The sequence below is a fragment of the Hypanus sabinus genome, chromosome 12, assembly GCF_030144855.1.
Source record: "Hypanus sabinus isolate sHypSab1 chromosome 12, sHypSab1.hap1, whole genome shotgun sequence".
Classification (NCBI taxonomy): Eukaryota; Metazoa; Chordata; class Chondrichthyes; order Myliobatiformes; family Dasyatidae; genus Hypanus; species Hypanus sabinus.
Genome location: NC_082717.1, coordinates 85,579,755 through 85,585,754, shown reverse-complemented (window position 1 = coordinate 85,585,754; position 6,000 = coordinate 85,579,755). Strand labels below are relative to the sequence as shown.

Sequence of the window (6,000 nt, the reverse complement as noted above, 5' to 3'; positions counted from 1 at the left end):
ATTTTTGTTTGGTTAGGATACCAAGATTTATAGATTTTTAAAAATGCCAGGAAGTGCAACAAAGGTATAACTCAGCTGTGACCTAGTGGAATGCTGGCCACAGTCCAAGAAACTGACTGCTCTATTCCTGTTCCTGCGCTTTCAGCTCCTGGTCATCTGCTGCACATCGGCATTACTGACACTCCACAGCAGTTGGACGATATGTGCAAGTTATTATAAGTGACACGTGATCACCGAGTTAATCTCTCCAGTTTAGAGACCATTTAATAACAGGCACTTCCACAATAGGGCAATGACCATTCAATATCCAATGCACCATATCATCATGCAAAACACTTCTGTACCTGATAATTTGCAAGACTATCAACTGCAATGTAAAATTCTAAATTTAGTAACCATACTGAAATTTCACCATCTTAATTATCTTTCAAGAATGAGAAGTATATTCAGACATAAACTAATTAAAAGTTAAATTGGGTACCTTTTCCCTGTAGTGACATACATTTTGTGAAGGTCACATTAAGGAATAGAGCTGATCCTACACATCTTTTAAACTGAATCCAGAAGTCAAAAGGCAGCCTGCTCTGGAGGCTGAGATGCAGAATCTAGGTTGTCGTCTTGGTGCAGTACTGAAAGAGTGCTGCAATGCAGGGATAGATCTGACACTGAAGTCTCACTAAAACTTGGCAATCGTTTATCCTTCAGGCGCCATTAATAAATTTGTTGGTGTTGCTGATGGTGGGATCTTGTTGTGCTCAAATAGTTTGCTTTGGAGCTTAGAAGAATGAGGGGTGACCTTATATAAAACTTATAACATCCTAAGGAAATCTGACAAGGTAGAGGTTCAGAGATTTCCGCTGTTGCAAGAACCTTAAACAACAGGATGTATTACAAAGACAGAGAGATGAGCTTTACTTGCCACATGTGCATCAAAACAGAGTGAAATGTGTCATCTGTGCCAATGACCAACACAGTCCCAGGATGTGCTATGAGTAGCCCGCAAGTGCCACCACGCTTCTGGTGCCAAGTAAGCATGCCGTCAATTCACTAACCCTAACTGTATGTCCTTAGAACATGGATGGAAACCAGAACACCCAGAAGAAACCCACACGGTCACAGAAAGAATGTACAGACTCCTTACAGACAACGGCAGGAATTGAACCCCGATCTTACAGCTGGTGGACTAACTGCAGCACTATACAAAGTAAGTTGGCAGTCTTCTAAAACAGAGCTGCTTGCGAATTTTCTGCAGCAAGTGGTTAATCTCAAAGTGTGAGTGCAGGTCATAGATTTAGACAATAGACATTAGACAATAGGTGCAGAAGTAGACCATTCGGCCCCTCGAGTCTGCACCGCCATTCTGAGATCATGGCTGATCATTCACTATCAATACCCAGTCCCTGCCTTGTCCCCATATCCCTTGATTCCCCTATCCATCAGATATCTATCCAACTCCTTCTTGAAAGCATCCAGAGAATTGGCCTCCACCGTCTCCCGAGGCAGTGCATTCCACACCTCCACAACTCTCTGGCAGAAGAAATTTTTCCTCAACTCTGTTTTAAATAACTGACCTCTTATTCTCAATCCATTCATTCTGGTACTGGACTCTCCCAACATCTGGAACATATTTCCTGCCTCAATCCTATCAAATCCTTTAATTATCTTAAACGTTTCAATCAGATCCCCCCCTCAATCTCCTCAATTCCAGCGTGTACAAGCCCAATTTCTCCAATCTCTCTGCGTAAGACAGCCCTGCCATCCCAGGAATCAACCTAGTGAATCTACGCTGCACTTCCTCAATTGCCAGAATGTCCTTCCTTAAACCTGGAGACCAAAACTGTACACAATATTCCAGGTGTGGTCTCACCAGGGCCCTGTACAAATGCAAAAGGACATCCTTGCTCTTGTACTCAATTCCCCTTGTAATAAAGGCCAACATTCCATTAGCCTTCTTCACTGCCTGTTGCACTTGCTCATTCAGCTTCATTGACTGATGAACTAGGACTCCTAGGTCTCTTTGCATTTCTCCCTTAACCTAACTCTACACCGTTCAGACAATACTCTGCCCTCTTGTTCCTGCTTCCAAAGTGGATAACTTCACATTTATTCACATTTACAAACATTCAGATTTGGAACCAGGTCTATAAGTTTATTAAGAATGTGTTCTTTATGCCCACAAACAGTGGTGATGAGGCTAGAACACTGGGGGCGCTTCAAGAGAAGATGTATACATTTTCGAAAGGTCAGGAAATTCAGTGCCATGGGGAACTGGCCAGTTTGGCCATGATTATAATGACTAACAGGGCAGAAAGGAAGGTTCAGGTGGTTCAGCAAAGCACCCCTTTTCCATACATTACCAACATAATGACTTTGACTCTTCCTATTTGTATGTAAGACAATTTGGGAGGTCCTATGATTGTAAAAGGTACTATACAGATATTCTGCAAACTAAAGCTTGCCTGATTCCTGGCTGATAGAAATTAATTGACATAAAGTTGTTTTTGACCAGCCAACGCTTTTACTATTCATGATCTTACTTGAAATAATTCCTATTCCATAGAAAGCAAAAATCAACCTAAATATTATTGCAACACACACAAAATGCTGGAGGAGCTCAGCAGGCCAGGCAGCTTCTCTGGAAAAATGTACAGTCGACGTTTCAGGCCGAGACCCTTCTTTTTTTGCTTTAAGATTGTTCAGACAATTCAACAAAGCAACCAACTTCCCAAGATGTGGGGGATAGTTGCAGAATTAGAACTAGGGCCATAAGTTTATATAGTATGTGTTCTTTCATCAGGCACACTCTCCACCCACAAACATATGGTCCTGAGCTCCAGCAAAGCTGCTGCATTTATCTACACGTGTCCAATCTAATGCCTCACTGAGTATCGGCCTCAGCTGGTAACTGGCATACAGATGAAAAGTGGAGTTCAGGAGATGGTTTCCCTGCTTTAGAGTCAGATTCAAAGGTCTAAGAACTGAATTCAAGACCAGTCCAGACAAAAGGTCTTAACCTAAATGTTAACCGTCCGTTTCCCTCCACAGATTCTGCCTGACCTACTGAGTTCCTCCAGCTGCTTTTTATGGTCTAGGTTCCAGCATCTACAGTCGCTTGTGTCTCTAATTTACTAACACATACCTTATTTCTCTTCTATGAACTGTTGGCCAAATACTCCCTATACAAGGAACCCTTGCTTCGAGTTGGGATAAGAGCACTTGCACTGCAAGACAGGTAATCTGAATTTTTTGCCGGAGGGAACGTCTTCCGCCGCTCACTTGCTCCTTCTAGTGGTTTGCGTTGGTGCTGCGGCATTGATGGGTGCCCTGGGGTGCAGGCTGGTTCCTCGCTCTGCCACTTAAAGCAGCGTATAAGCCCGAAATTGAGCAACTTGAAGAAAACAAAGTGATTCTGATGTATTAGGCACGAGTGGTCGAGGCACCAGGAGTCAAAAACCCTTTAGATGACGTTTTTAAAAATATATTTTGGGCTCTCCGGAGATAGTTGTGGGGGGAAAAAAGTAAGGCGTTTAAGACCCAGGTTAGCGCCCAGGGACGTTCCTGGTTATTGCTGCATTCTGAACATTGTGGTGATGTGATTGCGACTCAGCTGTACGGCTGGCTGACAGCCAGGGAGGCCGATCCAAGCCCTTTCAGTAAGTGTGCAGCTCTAGCCAGCGGCTGTACTGTAGCTAGGGAGTGGCGTCAGTAGACTGGAGGATATGCACCGTGTACGGGGGCTCGGCTCTCGCACCATTCAGAAGTACCGCGTTGTTAATCATCTGCAGGAGCAAGGCAGAGACTGCGGACGGAGTTTAAAAAGTTGGGTAAGTCTGCAGCGATTTTTATTTTCCGAGTGGCTGCTTAATCACGGTAGCATGCATGGAGTGTTTTGTAAAGGGGGCCGAGAAATGCATGCTCAGCAGTAACAGAGAAGCTTTCTTGGGCGGGGGGTGAAGATTTGCTTGATGTTTGTGGTTACAAGCGGAGATCCGTGGAATGAATCCCTTTCTTTTTGAAGACATTGACGGTTTTAGCATGAATCACTTTACAGAAGCCCCGTTGAGTTCTCGTGGTGCTACCAATCTGCTCACGAACAAGTAGAACCGTCTACAAAATGTTTCAGTGCGTCACTTGATGGGCTAAGTTTGGAGCCCCGAGCCAGTGTCAGCTCTCGCTCCGGGGACAGGTTTCTGGACACTGCTAGGCGATTTAAAAAGATGTTTTTGGAAACCAAAAAAATTTTTAAAACAGTTTCATCTCTTCCAACTCATTAGAGGCTCTGATTAAAAAAACTTGCTGCAGGTTGTGAGCTGCGGCGGTTGATCTCAATCAGAAGGTTTTGAGTTCAAATCCTAGTTCAGAGACTTGAGCTCGGAATTTAGATTAACTCTCTTGAGGGTGCAGAACCCTGCCTGAGGGGTGTCTCGTCAGTGAAACATTAAACTCTTACTTCATCCGATGCCTAAATTGGACAAAGCAAAGCTATGGCAACAGGCAAGGTCTACATAAAAGAAGTTTTTGTACCTTCGTAGTCGCCATATACAAAGGATTGTCTGGTCATTATCTTGTTATCACTTGTGAGATCTTCTCCAAACCACTGCTCAAGCAACTCCACCCTTCACACAATTTATAATGCAAAGCAGACTGTAACTCCAAGCATCCTCTCTCTGTTCCTGAAGCTTGCTAACACACAACTCCAAGTGCTGTGTACTCCGATCAGTTTCCCTCTCCCTGATTGAAAGCCATGTTCAAGATTCAAGATTGTTTAATATCATTTCACATGCGCAAGTGTAAAGGAGAACAAAATAATTGTTTCTTTGGACTCTGGAACGACAAATGTTCCCTTTGGTATCACTTTTCACATTTTGCACCCTTAATCATTGGACCAACATTATCCCATTCATCTCTTTATGCACGTCGACTGGTTTTATTCAATGTGTATTACCCACAGTGTGTTGGGACATGGTCAAGTGGTTTAAGGCCTTGAGTGATCTGAAGGTTGCTAGTTTGAGCCTTGGCTGAGGCTGCATGTGTCCTTGAGCAAGGCACTTAACCACACATTGTTCTGCGATGACACCGATGCCAAGCTGTATGGGTCCTAGTACCCTTCCCTTGGACAGCATTGGAGGCGTGGAGAGGGGAGACTTGCAGCTTGGGAAACTTTCCAAGGCACAAATCCATGGTCTATCAAGCCTAACGGAGGCCTATACACAGACCCACAATAGCTTTCGCTTGCACCTCTCTGCCATCATGTTGATCTTTGGAGATGTCATTAATAGACATGGTGGCCCAATCCACATACCCACCTAGAATGCCCAGCTCCACTTCCAGAGTTTCTGTCTTGGCACTCCATTGCCACTGTGTTGTCAGCCCAGTCGGCCTCTTGGAATCTGCACTTGCTGAATCACAAGCATGTCCTTCCTTGAGTAGGGAGACCAGACTGATACATAATTTCCCAATTACTTCAGCTGGTTTGGATATACTGCAAACATGAGAAAATCTACAGATGCCCTGCTCTCAATTCCTCTGTCTACGCTGCATCTGCTCTCAGGATGAGACTTTTCATTCCAGAACGAAGGAGATGTCCTCCTTCTTCAAAGAAAAGGGCTTCCCTTCCTCCACCATTAACAATGCCCTCACCTGCATCTCTTCCATTTCTTGCACCCCACCAGGGATGGGTTCCCCTTGTCCTCACCTGCCACCCTACCAACTTCCAGATCCAGTATATAATTCTCTGTAACTTCTGCTATCTCCAACGAGATCCCACCACCGAGCACATCTTCCACTGCCCCCACTTTCTGCTTTCCACAGGGATCTATGCAACTCCCTTGTCCATTCGTCCCTCCCCACTAATCTCTTTCCTGGTACTTACCCTTGCAAGCAGAACAAGTGCTACACCTGCCCCTACACCTCCTCCCTCACTACCATTCAGGGCCCATTTTTCTCTCTCTCACACTTTATCTTACTTGCCCATCACCTCCCTCTGGTGCACCTCCCCCT

At 44.7% G+C, this 6,000-nt stretch overlaps 1 protein-coding gene across 3 annotated transcripts in view; it reads left to right on the top strand.

Annotated features, from left to right (window-relative positions):
* The first annotated feature begins 3,551 nt into the window (after positions 1-3,551).
* The window catches only part of LOC132403079 (pleckstrin homology domain-containing family G member 1-like), a 193,291-nt gene continuing 190,842 nt past the window's right edge, over positions 3,552-6,000 (top strand). For all 3 annotated transcript variants that reach the window (XM_059986348.1, XM_059986345.1, XM_059986347.1), the window contains exon 1: positions 3,552-3,824. The gene's annotated coding sequence lies outside the window, so the exon portion shown is untranslated. The remainder of the gene's footprint in view (positions 3,825-6,000) is intronic.